General features: G+C 48.1%; 1 protein-coding gene across 2 annotated transcripts in view; it reads right to left on the reverse strand.

The window, feature by feature from the left end:
* The window catches only part of AMOT (angiomotin), a 60,363-nt gene extending 44,555 nt beyond the window's left edge, over positions 1–15,808 (reverse strand). The window contains exon 1 of one of the 2 annotated variants that reach the window (XM_071442711.1): positions 15,632–15,808. The gene's annotated coding sequence lies outside the window, so the exon portion shown is untranslated. Of the gene's footprint in view, positions 1–3,825; positions 4,697–15,631 lie in introns of those variants that run through there. The other variant, XM_071442710.1, reaches the window with a different exon arrangement.
* Positions 15,809–18,380: the final 2,572 nt, after the last annotated feature.

An 18,380-nucleotide genomic window follows, 5' to 3' on the forward strand; every position in this document is an offset into this window, starting at 1 on the left:
TCAGGGGACAGAAGAGGAGAAAGAGAGCCTGGACCTGATTGCCAATCCTGAAGAATGGCTGTTCTCACACTTTTATAAACACTTGGTCTCCATGGAAGGGGGACACCTAGCAGCAAACATTGGCAACCAAGGACATTCCACTCCCACTATATTGTCCACAATAGCAAGAAGGGGAAAAAAATCCATAAGGCTGCTTTGATTGGGAACCCTTTGAGAGGACTTCTTCAAAAGTGAGTGTCTGAAAATACCTTGAAATGTGGGAATGTGCAACAACAGCCAGATAGGGGAAAACAGGCATCTTACTTTATTCTGAAAGCATTTACACTTCAGCCCAAAGTGGGAACATCCATTAATCCAAGAATCTTTTGCCAAGAACAAGGTCATCATTTTCTTTTTAATTCACAACAGAGCCCAGCACACAACATATTCTGCACCAAACAGAGAATCTCATCATTTACAGGTGTTTGGAGCCAGGTTTTAGTTTAATGCATACTCTGAACTTGTAAGAACTTTATTATACTGGGTTTTGTCTTCCCTGCAGGTCAGAGGTCTGCAGCTCTTTAAAAGCCACTAGTAAGAATGAAACAAAAAGTGCACAAGGAGCTCTGCCCCACAAGGGGGGTATAAACAGACAAATTCTTTCACTGCCAGAAGTATTTATACATTAACACACTCTGGGACTGTTGATAATTCTAAAACTGAAGACCTATTCCTGTGTATACATTAATACAACAATCTAAACCAAGTTCATATTTTACTCCACATTAAGAAAATTAAGCTTTAATGAGCTCAAATGTTCCTTGAGCTGTTTGCTCATTGCAGTGACAGTGAGCCCCAGCCATGGAGCAAGGCATCATTGTGCTGAGCCCTAGGGAGAATTAAATGGTGCAAGTTGTTCTATCAAAATAACCACCAAAAAAATTATAAATCACATTACACTCCACTGGAAACAAAAGGAAGGGCAAGAAGTGGGAGAAGCATTTATGCTCTGAGAACTTGGGGGTTGCAAATTCTCCATTTCACTGTCATGGTTAGGAAAATGTGGCAGCAAAGCAATGCAACCTTATTTCTAAATAAACAAAAAGATTGGTCAGTCTGCTGATGCAAGACAGACTAAAGAGAACAAGAGAACTATTAAATTATCTCCACTTCTGGGATTCTGGCTATTCTTTTGCAAAGTGAATGGCTTATGCTAATCAGGATGCATCTGAAATGCATCATTCAAGCCTTCTTGTGCAAATACAGTTCTTATTTATCCCAAAAGATCCCCACCAGCTGGCAATGTTTGCATACAATGTTAAACCCAACCTCAAGAGCCCATGCATTATGAGTAATTTTACACTTAAAAACATTAGTTCCCTTCAGAGTTCTCCAAGACCGCGCATCCCACGAGAAGAATTTTAGTGGAATTCAGCAATAATACACTATGTTACCATCCAACTTCCTCCAGCACAAAGAAGTTACAAGTTTTCTGTTGTTGGGTTTTTTTCCCCTCCTAACAGTGCTTTTCCTCCAGAACATCTTTGGGGAAGGAACAAAGGGATTTGCACCAATCCCTTCTACATGAATCAAATATTTATGCTATACCCTCTTGAAGCACTTTCATCTAGTAACCTATGGAATGTGATCTCCTGACCTCAACACTCAGGCACGTCTAAATCAGCTGCCCTTTGAGCTGTATTAGAGGCCACAGAGAATTTTTATACATTTGTATCAGGCATATGAAAACCTTGTGGCTCAGCTGTGGCACTCTCTGCCACAAAGCATTAGTCCATAGTGTGCTCTGGGAAAGGGGAATGCTTTGCTTGTCCCACCTTTATGGCACAATCTGATGGTTTGTGTCACCAGGAGCAAGATGATGAACCATGCTATCAGCACATGACCCAGCCAGCACAATTGAAATTCAAGTGTCATGGCAAACTCCAAGATCACATCCCACCACATGGCCCCTCTGCCCAGCTCCCTTCTGCCTCCAGCCCCCTCCCCAGGGCAGTCAGCACTGCCTGCAAAACCAAATCCAAAAGAATCCAAAAGGCAAAGCACTTGTGGGATGAGCAGGCAGGAACCCCATTCCCTCCATCTGGAAATCCCACCCTTTCCTCAAGAAAAATAAACCATTCTACGTTGTCTTTCTGGCTCGCAGGAATCTTTGAAGGATGGGGTTATGTTGCAAATAAGTGTACTGGAAGTAAAAGAGAGGGAGACCAGGTGTCCCAGATGAACCTGCAATTTCAACTACAGCACAAATTTTTCCAGGGTCAGCCTGTGACCCTGCTCCCTCGAGGAGCAGTCACTGAGGTAACCCTGGTGAAAGTCTGACCCAGAGATTTAACAGGGTCATGGGCCTGATGGTAGGGATCATGTTTTCACAGCAGCCCTGAAAAACCAACGTGATGCTGCCCATGGCTCACACAGGAGCAGCACGAGGGCGTAGGGAAAACTCCAGAACACAGCTCCAGTGTTCCCACCCCGATGTGGCAGAAAAGGCTCAGTGCCCTGAAACAGTCAAGCAGAAAAACCAAGTGAAAACCAAGCCCCTGTCCTCTGCCCCAGGAGGGATCCTGGTCAGCCACTTGCCCCACTGGCTGCTGCACCTCAGCAGAGACTGAGGCACCCCAGGTCTGAGGCTCCAGCAGCTCACAGCACCCTGCCTTGCTGCCCCACCTATTCCACCTTCTTTTCCCACACAAATTCCTCCAGGGAAGAGGAAGGGAAAAAAAATCCCTTAAAAAAAGAAAGAGGAACAGGGAGCAGGACAGACCAATATGTAGCATTTCCTGTATCATCCACAGGAAAAACCCACGCAGCGGGGAAGAGCTCAATGTCAAGGCTGGTTTCACCACATGAACAGGCAGTTCCTCCTGCTGGGGGATGCTGTGTGATTCCACAGGGAACAATACAATCTTCCCTGACACAAGGAGTCCCACTAGCAGCCACACAAAATTCCACAGGTCCTTCCCCCTTGCAGAAATGCCTCCTAGCAAAGAAGGAAGGAGGAATGTGGGTACAGAGCTGGGGGAGAAGGAAAATGAGACGTTCACTGTGGTATTATCAGTTGTAAACCAAGACACACTCAGCACTTGGCCCCTACAGAAAGGAGTATTCTGCAAAATATGTTTCCCTGCACAGAGACTGGGCCTCCATCCAGTTATTATGTGCACATGTCCCTGCTGCGTTTTCAGTCTTACTTCGGGAAGAAAAAAAAATCTCAAAACAAAGAAAACATCCCCTCATATTCACTGTGCGCAGTGCCAAGCGTGCTCCTGACCATGTTCAATAATCTGTTCAGGCTGCTAATTATGGGTGCAACACTTTTGCACCTTGTGACACAGCAGTAAAGCACTTAATGTAAAACAAATTCCAGCGTGAAACAAGAAATCAGCCGATGGTGGCAGCCCTGTTTGCACGTGTGATACAGAAATGCACAGAGATGCTCCTCTGTGCAGCACGACCAGCAAAGACAATCTCAACACGTGGATTACGAGCACAATGACTGCAATTATTTTCTCAAAAGAAAGGAGCACCACAAGAAACGGCTGCTTTCAAACACAGCCTGACACAAACCCACTTCAGGACTTCCACAGTGTTTTACTCAATCCAATTACACACAAGTACATCACTATTCGTTTTTGCAATTTACTACCACTGGTGAAATAGGTGGATGAGCGTATTTTGTTCTTTTTTTTCTTTTGCAAGATGAAAAGCAAACTTTACAGGAGAGAGAAGTGATGGACAAAAGCTGACAGAGAAGAGAGCCAGTCTAACTCCCAGGTTAAGGCTGGAGAAAGAATGCAGAGTCCCTTGCAGTATAAGCACATCTCTTACCTACTGATCTGCTGAAGACAAAAGGGTTTTCTTCTTTTCAGAAACTGGACACTTGTAGCTCGTTGGGTCAGTCACACAAAGCTTCCCTGCTGCCAAAGGTATTCTTTTTCCTCTCGGGTTTTTGTTGTTGTTGTTTGGTTTTTTACCCCAGAGAGTAAAGGGCAGAACAGTGGATTCAGCAGGGGCAAAGGGTGGAATTCGAGATTTAACGGGCTGGAGAACTGCAGAGCTCTCTCCAAAAGATGCTGTATTTCAAGGCGCTTTCATTTGCAAATCCTTCTTCATCCTCAGTGTCAATAAAACTGGAGGAGGGGGAGTAAACTTTTTTAACCGCAGAAATAACCCGGACTCCACAGTACGGGGAATGTGATGCGAACTGGATTTGTGGCTCGACTTTTTATTAAAAAATAAATATACTTTCAGAACAGGCAATCGAGCTGGAAGGGGGGTAAAAAAAAATTAAAAAATCCCCGAGTCAGCCAGGACCTGCCCGCGGTCGCTGGGAGGAGGATAGCGGTACCTCAGAGCGGCAGAATAAACACAAAGAGGGGAAAGTCCGCGTCCGGCGGTGGCAGCTGGGCTGTCAGTGGCAGCGCCGCCCGGGGCAGTAGCAGCGCCCGCGGCCCCGGCAGCGAAGGGCGGCCCGCGGCATCGCGCCCGGCCGGGCTGGGCTGGGCTGCGCTCGCTGCTCCTCCGGTTACCTGTGCGCGGCGGCGGAGCGGGGCCGGGCCGGGCGGCACGGAGCGGGCAGTACGGGCGGCACGGGCTGCTGGGCTCCCTCCTCCGCCTCCTTCCGCTGCTGAGGGCGCGGGCGGCCCGCGGGAGCGCTGGGCCGGGGCGGGCAGGAAGCGCCGCCGCCCCCGGGCCCGCCCCGCCCGCGGCACCGCCCCCGCTCCGCTCCGCCCGCCCGCCCGCTGCCGCTGCTGCTATTGTGTGCGGACACACGGACACACGGAGCGGCCCGACCGCGGGGAGCAGCGCTGCGGCTCCTGGCCCCGCACACGCACCCCAACAAGCCCACCCTGTGCCCGGAGCGGCGTCCAAACGCTCCTGGAGCTCTTGGGGCTGTGACAATCCCCTCCCCGGCCTGGCTGGTGATGCTGTGCCCGGTGCCCCCCAGGACAGCCCTGGTCCCTCTGCAGGAGGAGCCACTTGGGCAGCTCTGGAAGCACCTACAGGAGTCAGCCCCACCAAACCAACCTGCCAAGCCACTGGACTGAAATGGGTTTATAGCAATGTAGACCAGCCCAGGACTCACCCCCTCCTGGAGCTCTTGGGGCTGTCCCTGTTCTCTGGGGAGCCTGGGCAGTGCCCCAGCACCCACCGGGGCAAGAACCTTTCCTGAATTCCCAACCTAAGGCTCCCTGACACAGCCCCAGCCGTTCCCTGGGCTCCTGTCCATGCTCACAGAGAGAGAGATCGGAGCTGCCCCTCCAGTGCCCCTGGGAGAATGTTAAAGACACAACGAGGTTGAACACACCAAGTGACCTCGGCCAGTCCTCACAAGAGTTTCCATCTAGACCTTTCCCCCTCCTCGTGGCCTCCTTTGTACACTCTTCTAAAAGCTCCATATCTTTTTTATATTGTGGTGCCCAAAACGGCTCAGAACATCCGAGGTGAGAACACCACGGTGCAGAGCACAGCACAGCACAGCAGGACAATCCCCTCCCTGGCCTGGCTGGTGATGCTGTGCCCGGTGCCCCCCAGGACAGCCCTGGTCCCTCTGCAGGAGGAGCCACCTGGGCAGCTGTGGAAGCACCTACAGGAGTCAGCCCCACCAAACCACCACCAAACCAACCTGCCAAGCCACTGGACTGAAATGGGTTTATAGCAGCGTACACCAGCCCAGGACTCAACCCCTTTTTGCTGGCCAAATGCTGAAAATAAATGAAAGCGAGGCAAGAACTGATCATGACCAACCGCATATAGGCAGGGTATTAAAGGAGATCCCTGAATATAATATTCTACTTAAAACCAAAATGTATATCAAGTGATCTTCCAAAGCTTAGGCTATCCAAATAGGCAATATCCACAGACCTCTACTACTCTGCCACAGCTGGAAGTAATGGTCAGTGTGAAAAGGTGAGACTGAAGACATTTCAGTTCTCCCCAAATACAATTCTGATTTTCCTGTGTTTCAGCACTTTATCACATGATAAAAGATGGTGGCCACATTCAGAGGTGGCTTTTGCTGAAGGCTTTAGTGCCTGGAATCAATGTGTGGAATTTCAACTCCTAAAACAGTTTATCTTTAAACATTCCACAACCTTTACAGCAAAGCATGGACTCACCACCTTTGTGCATGTGACCCCATCCAAAAGCCCGTAAAAGGATCCCAAAATGCTGCTAAAAAGGACACTTAAGGCAGTCTTGTTTTGGAAGATCCAACAGAGGATTAGTAATGGCAGTAACACAGTCAGCTCTGCAGTGGAACCAGTCTTTGCACGAGAGAGGCAAAGCTCTTGTTCTGAAATGGGCTAAGCAACACCAACTTCTCCTCACCCCATCCCTGTAATCAGGGCAAAGCCCCAGTCTAAACAAGGCCCAGAGATAACAAACTGGTCCTTCAGTAGGGACTTATTTGTGTACAAACAATCTACTCTGCCTTTCTCACAATCCACCTCCTCCTCCAGCTTTTGCATAGGGAGCACTGGAATCCTCCCCCAGTGAGGCCATTCCTGTCCTGAACTCCAGAGGAGGACAATCTCCCAGTGACAGCTTCCACTTGGCTCCTGGTCATTACCTCGTAATTCAAAAAAAGAGCGAAACAGAAAACTGAATGCAGCTGTCACGGTGTGTCCACAGCTGATTTAATGCATAAAGGCCTGATCATGCAAATATGAAGCCCACTAAGCAGTACCAATTTGGTAAGGTTTGAGGCTAAGATGCCACCAGTTTCCAAAAAAAAACCTGAAAGTGCAAAAACTGGCCACACGTCAAATCCTTGCACTGTGAAATTTGGCCTTCATGTGAGGAGAGATGGCACGATTCAGGCATTTACCTCTTAATCACTCTGAGCAAATAAATCCTTTCCAACATTCCCAAATGTTAACATTGAAAAGAAAGACTTGGCCAAAAATTCAGGAAGTCAAATTACAGAAATCCCAAATGCAGCATCTATAAACATCTATTTTTTTCCCCCCTCTTAACCAACATTCATTCACTGGAATGTTTTAATGGAAGAAATGCAGAAACACATGTAAACAGCTCATTAACATCCCATAACCTTACAGTTTGAAACGCCAAAGGAAAAAAAACAGGCAGTGGAGAAGCAGCTACTGAAGGCAACATTTGCTGGATGCTGTGGGGCAGCGTTGTAAGGGAAATTAGCACAGCTAGAGCGAGGGAAAGAGTTATAAACTGTGCTTCAGTCACACATCCTGTCTCCCTCCCACATGCTCAAAGAAAATATGGGAGTAAAGAGAGGAGGCAGAGTCATCAGGAAAGCACAAGCATTGCTTCATGCAGGCACTGGGGAGCAGCGAGCCTTGCCCGAGGCGTGTTAACCTCAGCTCCTTTGCTGCCTATTCCAGGAGCACTGCTCGTGTTCAACCCACACAAGTGGAGATACCAGCCTTATCGGGACTGCAAAAGAACAAAGCTGCATCAAACCCAAACTCTCTTCCTTCAAGCACTCTCCCCCTGTATCCTCCCTTCACCCAGCTCCCCGCCCAGGCCGGTGCTCAGGAGCTCCAGAACACATCTGAACGGCTGCCAGCGGAGGAAGCGAGCAGTTTCCATACACACATCACGCCACAATGTGGGAATTCAGGAAACAACACAAGAAAGGGGTTCCTAATAACTGTTCCAGCGTGCTCGGGCCAATTTATGCAATCACACAAAGGTCACGGTGGTTGTGCTAAAAAGCACAAAAGATAAGCACTACAACGGCAACGAACTCAAAGTAGGAGAATAAATCTCGGGCTTAGGAAAACCTAGAGTTGCTCCACCTACAATTTTTTGAGAGGTTGTCCTTCACATTCTTTAAAATTCCTCCATCTTAAAGTTCCTCGCTCCAGGAACGGCGGTAACTCAGGCGCCCTTTGTCCGCAGCAGCTGGAGCTCAGGAAGCTGCTGATATTATCCCTCCTGTACAGACACAGCTCAGCTCAGCATCCACTCAGCACACTGCACAGGGCCCTGAATTCATTTCCCTGCAGCTCTGATCTCGGGCCAGTTTAACAGAGCTTTTCTTCTTGCACATAAAAATAAAGTGTTAGCAGGGCTCAGAAGCGGCATTTAGTTCTTGGGGCCAGACAGGACGTCCCCACCAAAGTGAGGGGTTCTTTGTCTATAAAATATATTATTGGGCAAAATAATGACCCTACAGTAAACAGACAGTAATACAAAGAAACAGGAAAAAAACCTAAGAAGAGGAACTGAGGATGTTTGCCAGGAATGTGAGCAGGAGCAAGGAACAGGAATTTCTGAAAAGGGAGAGTGTATTTCTTGTCATAGAAGACAAAGACAGAATCCCAGAATGTTTTCAGTTGGAAGGGACCTTAAAGCTCATCTCATTCCACCCCCTGCCTTGGGCAGGAACACCTTCCACCACCCCAAGTTGCTCCAAGCCCTGTCTAACCTGGCCTTGGACACTGCCAGGTGTGTTTGACAGATACTCATTGAATAAAAGGAAGTAAGCGAACCAACACCACATGTTTGGGAATACAGATCAAAACAAGACTAAAAGATTTCACAGCCTTGTAAAAATCACAAGAAATGTGTGGAGAAAGCACCAAGGTACCAGAAGGTTGAGTGGTTGGTCCAAAGTCAGGCTGGGAGTTCAGTCTGCACTTGCAGAGGCCTTGCCTTGCTGCCCACATGTAGTGAGCTCAGACATGCAGTACTGCAGCTTTTGCTGCTCTTTCACCACCTGGTTTTAGCACCCAGCCCCTTCAGGGTGGCCATGGCCACCTTTGAGTCATTTGCAGAGGATTTGGTGCTGCTGCCACATGCAGCCCTGAGCTGTACCAAGGCCTGGAAGGCACCCTTGGGTCCTGTGTTGGGTATGGCTGGAGAGCAAGTACGATTTATGAATGGGAAGGGAATCAGACAGATGAGGGATTGAGGCATGAACTACATGAGTTATTATTCACCAAGATGGCAAGAACAGCTATTCACAGATCAAGAGCACCAGAAATTACTACCATCAAACTTGACATGCGTGGAATTGCTAGAAAAGTTCTATTCTCAAAACACACAAGCAGGAACAGTTATACACTACTTATTCCTCTGGCCTTCACTAAGTAACTGCTGTGTCTTTCTATACAAGTGTATTATTTTACCAATTCTACACAATAAAACTTTGATGGCCACATAACTTCTGGGAGGGAAGTAACTGATACAGAAACCTCTGCAAAGCCAACTTCATGTCCTGTCTCTCCTGTGATTTACACTGTAACACAGCCCCAGCTCATCTAAGATTTTTCATGCTGCTGCGTGTGAAGAGTTTTAAAAGTCTGTCAGTCTGAGAGGTGCCTCTAATGGATTGTAACTCAAGTGCAGTGTGGTTCCTGGGGTGAAGAAAAGGCCTGCAAGGAAGGGGGAGAAAAGGACCAGCTTACCACAGTGAAACGTAATATAGAGGTCAGCAGTGACATGTCACCCGTGAGGTGATTGATCAGGTACCACCTGTAAGGAGAATTATTCTAACTGCTGAACCTTGGCCCCTCTCTGGGCAGAACTGCAGAAGAGAGCTGTGTATCCAGGAGAGTGGTAAACAACTGCCAACTATGGAAAAACAAATGTTGCAGCTTTGCCCTAAACGCATTCACACCTCAGTGCCTGCAGTTAAATGGAGTTTGGGCAAAATAAGGTTAGTCTGGACAAAGTGATTCCTTTACAAAACACTGTTCTTCTCCCAAAGATGGACCTGTAAGCCTTTAGCTGATGTCTATTATATGTTAACAAATTTAATGTAGGAAAGTTGACCACTCCCTTGCTTCTCTGCACTCTCCCCTCTCAAATCTCCTTAAAAAGAGAGGTGTCTTTAAAATCTGCTGGAATTAATTGAAAGATTCCCGCAACTTCCAGTGGATTTGGAGCAGAGTGAACTGTAAGAGTAAGGCATGGAGGCACTGAACTTCAGCTCAGTATTTGTGTGCTCTCAGGGACTAAAGATTGTGTGAAATTACAAGTGAACAAGATGTACAGCAGATCCTGCAGCAAAAACCAGACTTGCTAATCCTGATATTTCAATGACCATAAAGCTAAGAGGGGACAACCATGGCTGATTTGATACCAAAAACCCCAACCTCTTCAAAGCTTCCAGGCCTTAAAATGGTGCAGCTGTATTGATAAATACCACAGGCACGGGGGACAGGGGGTGCTCTTTGATTTAAAGCTCTTGCAACTCATTTTTAATGCTGAAGTCAGAAGCAGACTCAAAAGTGAGAAATTAAAGAGGCTCAACCAACAGCAATCTCTGGCTGGGAGAAACCTTGCAGTGCCTGGGAAGGGTAAAGGCATGGTCCCAGTGAAACACTGAGTGCCATGTGCATGCAAGAGCTCTGACAATTGCAGGAGCAGAACCATCTTCCCCTGCTACAGAGAAGCTGTACTGTAACCAGCTTGTTCTGAACACGAAATTAAAGATGAGAAATGAAAGGAGAAAAATATGTTAGGTACAAAAAACATATTGAAATAAAATAGATTCATTTCTCTTAAACAACTTCTTCAAAAAGAGCCAATTAGAATTTTTATGAATACATAGACGTGCTCCTAAAAGCAATCTTTTCCCTGTAGTAAGCTACAAAAGACTGATAATTAGAGAGAGCAAGATATCAAGTTACAGGTAATTGATTAACATTTCATTTTCATGTAAATGAAAAACTAAAAATAGAATTATGGAAAAAAGTCTGATTAGATTTTACCATAATTTTCAAAAGCTGCTGCCACATTCTGGAAGAGCACCAGCACTCTCTGCTGGTGATCTTTGTTCAACAGTTATCAAGAGAAAAATGAGGGATGAAAGTGCATTATGTTCTGGATATGAAATGCCATTTTTGTTTTAAATTGATGATTAATTAGGTCCCTAACAATTTAGCAAACAGCAACTCTAGGAGCTAGCTATGCTTTTGGAAACAACACAGTCATTACTAAGAACTGCATTTACTCTGGGCAATCATCACTCACTGGAATAAATTTCACTGTCTCAAATAAACATCTGATGGAAATGCTTCTCTCAGCAGAAAGCACTTCTCTGGTGCTGCCACACAAAGACAAGCTGGTGTGAGAATTCCCATAATGCCAAATCCCTTGGCTCCACCCTGACTTTCCATCAAATTTTGGGCTATGCCAAGAAAAACAGCTCTCCTTAAAAAAGTCTTAGCCCAGCTCCAACACCTTCCCCAACGGGAGCCACAGTGGGAATGCTGCTGTGTCTTCATCAAAGCAAACCTGCTCCCAGCCCTGCCTCTGTTCCACCCTTTGCCAGGAAGCTGGAAAAGCTTTGATTCCCTCTCCCCAGGATGCACCCAAGCCATGTCTCCTGGGCTGCCTCACACACCTGAGCCAGAGCTTGCACAGGGACAAAGAGGCAGCAAAAACCTCAGCGCCAGCTGCCAAACTGTGCTCGGATCGGGCACCAGGAAGAAGGGTTAAAAATTGGCAAGATGAGTCCATGTGCAGCTCATGGAAGTGTGGGAAACAAAAGAGACAATGTTAAGGACAGGGTATTCATTAGCAAAGGGCTCAAGTTTCTTGGCTTCTGCCATCTGCTTCCCAAAGGCCATTTTTCAAGGTAGCTTTTTGTTCTTCACTGTTGAATGTAGCTGTGGAAAGACATCCTGCTCCTTCTTAGCTAATGAACTAAAGCTCAGTGCACGTTCAATGGCTTAAAATATTTTGGTTTTTTAATTCCCTGGGGACAAGAAGGGAATGCAATGTCAGAGGTGGGGTTTTTCTCCTGGGATTTGGATCAAATTTTTACCTGACACAGCTGACCCAAAAACCTCAGACACCTCCATAAATATTCATTTACACTATAGTTGTTAAATACATAAAGAAATTCCTTGTTAACAAAAAAAAAAAAATACACAAGACTTCACAATGCTGTATATATCTGTATATTATGTGTAGAGATATACAGCCCTTTTGACTATATTCCTTTATGAAGTAAAAACTGGGAAGAACAGCTCCTGCATTAGAGAAACAGCTCACAGCCCTAAAAAGAACACACTCTGTGGTAAAAATAAGTGAGTTTTAACATAGTTGTAAGTCAAAGTCAGAAATAATTGTTCTAATGCATTCTGCTCCTGACAGATCTCAAATTTAGAAGAGCTTCACATTTGCTGAGAGTCCCAAGGAACTTTTAAAGCATTCAGGGATCACTGACACTTGGCAGAGTGGGACAGAGTGACAGCCAAATGCCAAGCACAGCTCTGAAACACTGCATGAGGAACAGACATTCCTGCCTAAGGGGGCAGAGCAAGTTTCCCACTGCAGAGAAGGACAAGAGTTTTCAAAGCTGAAGTTTTCTGCCCTTCAAGGAATTTAATGTTGTGCACATGACAGGATCCAGCCAGAGACAAGTGACCTACAAGGGATGAGAAGATGCTCAAAGCCTTGAGAACCTGAGCACCTATAGGACATTAACATGATTACTTTTTTAATATTATTAACTATACATGCCAGGCTGCTCTTAAATATTTCCTTCCCACATTCCTACCCACACCTTTACCTTTGTGCCATAGGAATTCTGTGTTCAGCTCTGCCCCTTGATCATTAATGCAGACTCCTGAGTTTCAGACTTCAAAGCAAGGCAGGATTAAGAGTCACAGGACTGGGACAGCATCAAACCCTCCCTGTGCAGGAACCTCCACCTTGTGTTCGACTCCACAAACACCTCCTGGCTGTCAGGACTGGGAAATCCAGGGATTTACACCTGTGGAGCTTCCCACAGGTGAAGTTAATAAAGGAGCCCAACAGTGCCTCATCTCCTTCCAAACACTGGAAAATGAAAGAAAATGGGAATTTCTCCTGGGGTTAGGGAAAGAAAGATGTGAGTGCTCTACAAATGTGCAAGGGCAGAAACCAAAGGCTTCATTGTGTGGAAATGCACTTCTCCAGGAAAGCTCTTCTCTTCTCCCTCTCCTCAGCAGCACACGGAATGTTCTCAGGGAACCCATCATCACCCACAACCCTGGTGGTGGTTGTTTTTATTCCTGACATTTCTATTTTCCCCCCTAACCCTCCCTCATTCTGCTGTTCAAAATGTCTGCATTCCCAGTTTCCTCATCTCTGCAGGTGCAGCACATCCCAGTAGCACCAGCATTCCTGGGAGCTCCAGCCATGCCTCACTCTCAGAGCTTCCAGCAATGAGACTGACAACACAACACAAATGAAGACATTACAGCACAAATATATCAAGGTACAGGTCTGTCCAGGACCCTGAGGAACTTTAGGACTCATTTCAATGTAACTTGCAATCAGCATCCCTTTGAGTTACATTTGAAAATTACACCAACTTGGCCAAGATTAAGCCACATCAGGCTTAGGCAGAAAGGCAGTCTGGGCTTTTTCAGCTTTATTTGTAGCTGCTCTTATATCACCAACTTACAAGGAAATTACACAACACCAGACTAACACAGGTGCAGTTCCTTTAGTGGTAGAAAGCTGCTAGAGATCACCAGACTCAGGAAATTTCGTTGACTGCATGGTCTACACCTGCTCTGAGCTAGACACTGCAATGCTACAGTGGGAGAAGCTGTTGTAGAGACACTCACTGCCCCCATCAGCCTCACCATCCCTCATGAACACTGGGCTCAAGTGATGGTAGGTGGTGTTACAGAGCAGAGATTTACTTGCTGAGAAGGTGAACTGCAAAGCCAAACTCAGAAATTTCTCTGCCTAACGAGAAGGTTGCAATTAGGTCATTGCTGAGAGCTGGGTAAGCACAGATCAGAGCAAAAACATTCCCACAGAATAACTCAGATGTGACAGCAGGTACTTGGAATGAGAACAAGGACTTCATCCACGCAGTCCTGCTGCTGAGTTATGTGGATAAACAGTGATCCTGATGGAGCCAGCCCCCAGCAGGTGTCGGGATACACAGACCCAGCTCAGCACAAGCAAACCAAATTCCCAAGCAGAAAAGCCCATGTCCAACTTTTGAAATTTGACAAAGAGCTCAGAGCAAGTTTCAGGTGAGAATTCTGTTTAGGACATGGATGAACTGGGTCCAGGCCACAGCCTTTTTTGTATCTTCTGGACTCCAGTTTGAGCAATGCTTCTTATTTCTGAACCCTATTTCTGCTAAAATACTCCATCAGTTGTATGCCAACCCTGCTCAGGCTGGATATTTTGGTAAACACAAGACCTTGATTCAAATGCCAAGGAACTTCAATAGAACACTCTCCAAGCTGCTTTTTGGTCACTGAGACTCCCTCCCTTGGATCCTGCACATGGAATTACCTGTCCCAGGAGCACACAGGTCAGGAGAGGGGAGATTTGTGCATTAATGGGATACTGTTCTGATCAGGGAGATTAGGTTACAAGGCCATGCCTTGTAGCACACTGCCTTCTTCAGTGTGGCACTTCAGTTTACAACTGGGGATTTCTGCTAATTAGATTGTACTTTTAATTATTTATGGCCTGTATTATCTGCAAAAGCTGCCCAAAACCTAAGCCTTAATAAGGATAATTGGAATAATCATATTTTCCCCTCTTCTGTAAAGCAACTTGAGCCTTACTGATGAGAAATGCAAGGATGTGATTAGATGCTTAATGAAAAAATATCATTAGAAAGTGGAATAAAAATTAAAAATGAACTAAAATTTCTATTTCTATTAGAAAATTTTCTATTTTCTACTGCATTGGGGCTGAATTAAGAATCATTTATCAGAGGTGTGATGCTGAAAATTTTAACCTGAAAACAGAGTGGAGATCTTCTTTATCCATATTATGATGGGAGAGTGCAGGTGAGGATGCCAGAGTTGGGGTGTGGATGTTGTGAGAAGCTGAAATTTCAGCTTCAAATTATTTCAAATTATTTCAACCCCAAGGAGTCTGAAATATGGAAGTGCTGGGCTCTCCCACCTGGTGCAGCCAGCCCTTGGCTGGTGCCAGCACCCAGAAAAGCAATGGGTGTTCAACATCACCACAGCTCCTGTGTCCACCACAGCTCTTCCACTATGAAGATCTGGCTTTCCAGCCCTCACCTTCCCCAAAAAGTATCCGGGAATTGAGGCAGAAGGGGATTGACCAGCTCAGACCATGTGGCAGAAGTCACGGTGAATATTTATGGCCCTGCCCGACTCAGTCTGTGAATGAAATCCACAATGCCCGTAACTGGGGACGGCCGAACCAAGGCACGGACACAAAGCTTTTAACCCTTTCGGGATTACCACCCTCCAAATTTGCTCTCCCGGAGATCAAAGCAGGAGGATTTGGAGATATTTCTGTTAAATTCAGAGCTGAGGCAGGTGCGGGAGGAGAAGGGCAGAGCAGGGACCATCCCTGGCGGCAGGGGCAGAGCCCGAGGGTGACAAAACATCCCCGGCCCCACCTGGGCCTGACAGCGGAGCCGGGGAGGGGCCGGACAGAGGAGCAGGGACGGCTCCCCCAGCCCCCGAGCCCCGCCGCCTCCCCACAGCCACCACCGGCGCGGGCTGAGCCCCGGCACCGCCCCACAGCGCTCGGGGAAGGAGGAGGAGATGCCCGTGAGGGCAGCGGGAACACCCGGCTGCCCTGCCCCGCCTCGGGGGGCCCGTCCCGGGCGGTGCTCGAGGGGACAGCGCCGGCCTTTCCCCGCGCCGGCCGCCGGCCTCGCCCCGCGGCCGCGCCCTCACCCGCGCAGCGCCCTTACCCCGCGGGCGCCGGGCCCTGCGGCCGCCCGCACATCCATCCCGGGCCGGCAGGGCGCTGGGCCACGCCGGGGAGCTCCGGCAAGGGCCCCCCGCCGATGCCGTGGGGAACTTTCAGCAGGCGGCTGCAACTACGGCGCCCGGCATCCCCCGGCGGGCCGGCGAGCGGTGCCGGCCGGGAGCTGTAGTTCCGCACGGGCGGGGGAGCCGCCGGCGCCTGCGGGCAGCGCGCCTCGGCCGAGGGGAATCGCGGCACCAGCAGGGCTGGAAAAGCTCTCGGAGAGCAGCGAGCCCAGCCTGCGAGCGATCCCCAGCTTGTCAGCCAGCCCAGAGCGCTGGGGGCCCCCTCCAGTCCTTCCCTGGACACCTCCAGGGATGGGAGTCCACCTCCTCCCTGGGCAGTTCCAGTGTTTAACAACCTTTTCCGTGACGAAATTCTTCCCAATATCCAACCTGAACCTCCCCTGTCCTGTCAGTTGTTGCTTGGGAGCAGCCCATTGCAATGTTTAACAACCTTTTCTATGAGAAATTCTTCCTGATGACCAGCCTGAGCCTCCCCTGACACAACTGGAGGCCGTTCCCTCTGCTCCTGTCCCTGTTCCTGGGAGCACAGCCCGACCCCCTCGGCTGTCCCCTCCTGTCAGGAGCTTTGCAGAGCCACAAGGTCCCTCCTGAGCCTCCTTTTCTCCAGGCTGAGCCCTTTCCCAGCTCGCTCAGCCCCTCCCGGGGCTCCAGCTCTTTCCCCAGCTCCGTTCCCTGCCCTGGACACGCTCCAGCCCCTCCATGTCGTTCCTGAAGTGAAGGGCTCAGAACTGACCCCAGCACTGGAGGAGTGGCCTCAGCACTGCCCACTCCGGGGACAGGCACTGTCCTGGTCCTGCTGCCACCCCATGGCTGGGACAGGCCAGGTGCCCGTGGCCTCTTGCCCACCTGGGCACACCTGGCTCATGTTCGGCTGCTGTTGAGCAGCACCCCCAGGGCCTTTCCCACCAGGCACATTCCAGCCCCTCTGCACCAGTCTGGAGTGTTCCATGGGGTTGGTGTGGCCAAAGGATTTAAGTTCTTTACTTTTTATTTCACCTGGCTCTTACTGTCAGCCCCCTAAACCTGCTGTATCTATTACCTCCATCATGTCATGAGCTTTCTGCAACAGCTTTGCCTCTAAACTTTCTTCCACCATGTTTCTGACAGGGACCATTCCTTGCCCCAGAAACTCTCAACAAAAGCAATAAAAATGTAAAAAGCCAACCTGTCAAAGAAGTATTAGCAGGTAAAACTTAAAGAAAGACCCTGGAAACTGTATTAGTGAAATACTCAGCTGCTGGCCATCAAGGGTTCAGCTCATATGGTCTCATGTTTACATGCTTCGTCCATTTTTATCTACAATTTATTTTTATTTAAAGCTGAGTTTCTCTCTGGCCCTGCTGTGCCATGTTTCCTGTGTTGAACACAGTACACAAAACAAGCCATATAGAAACAAAAGGATATTTTAGAGATGTGAGTAGGAAGCATCCAAATTCAGGTGGAAAAATGGTTTTAAGCAGAGACATCTGTGTGTACAGAGCATTATTACTGCTTGCTGTATTTAATTACAGATAGCTTTGTTTTGTTGCTTTTGATGGAGAGAGGAAAAAGCCAGCAGAGGTAGTGGCCACACACCAACCTTCCACTGTAAACACCCAGAAAGGAGGGCTGGGGGAAAGGCTGTTATTGCTCCATGGGAGTCCAGCAGCACAGGGGCACAAGAGTGACACAAAAATGGGCTGTGCTGTCACGAGGTCTTGTTTGCCAGAGCCAGACAACGAGGATCTGTTACAAGACATGGTGGAATGTTTGTTTTTGTAGTACTGGATTTCCAAAATCCATGCTCTTTTTGTGGCTGACAAGCCCCCTCCTTTCTTTGCCTCGTTCCTGCAGCTGTCGGAGGTCTGCACCCCTGCCTGGAAAACATGAGCACAGCACAGCAAAAATGTGCATCATTCATGTGCCATCAGACAATGCTTGGGAGAGTTACAAAGGAGGGGAGGAAGAGGAGAAGGAGACCACAGTGCTGCAGTAATTTGCATTATTTCTACTTTCTTTGCAATAGTCACTCTTAGCTTTAAACTGTAACAGCTATACATTTCATAGCAGCTTTACCACACTTCAGCATTATTGGGTTTTAATTCACAGCCCCTCATGACTAGGTAAAATTTGGCAGAGTGTCTCTGTTCTAACACATACTTTCATTTTGTTTTGGTAGTATTTCATATTAGGAATGAACTAAAAAGCAGAATTTGTGCTGTGACCTGTTGCTTACCTCAGGGATTCCCTCCATGGTTCATCCTTAATGCTTTGTGCTGTGCAGAACCTCCTGGGAGCAGCACTGGGACTTCAGTGGGAATCAGACCAGGCCCTGGCTGCCCCACACCACTCACCCTTCGTGGATCCAGCAGGAAAAGCCAGCAGCAGTTCAGCTGGAGCAGAGCCTCTCCTCAGAGCACAGCTGGGACTGCTGCCATGACCCAAAGCTGAGCCTGGACAAGTCCCAGGTTTGGTTTTGTGCTCACATTTGGGCCCTGCAGTGAGCACAGGAGCCAGCACAGGGCAGCCCACGTGGAAATCCAGCTCCAGGCACTGGAAGCACCTTGCTGTGCCTCTGCTGACAGTACCTGCAACTCCCACATGTGCTGAAGCCACACACAAACCTCAGTGTCCAACTGTGCAGTTTCACCATGCTACTTTCAGTGCTTTTAGGACCACAAACTGGAA

The sequence above is a fragment of the Agelaius tricolor genome, unplaced genomic scaffold, assembly GCF_023055355.1.
Source record: "Agelaius tricolor isolate 1412-34295 unplaced genomic scaffold, bAgeTri1.0.p SCAF_17, whole genome shotgun sequence".
Classification (NCBI taxonomy): Eukaryota; Metazoa; Chordata; class Aves; order Passeriformes; family Icteridae; genus Agelaius; species Agelaius tricolor.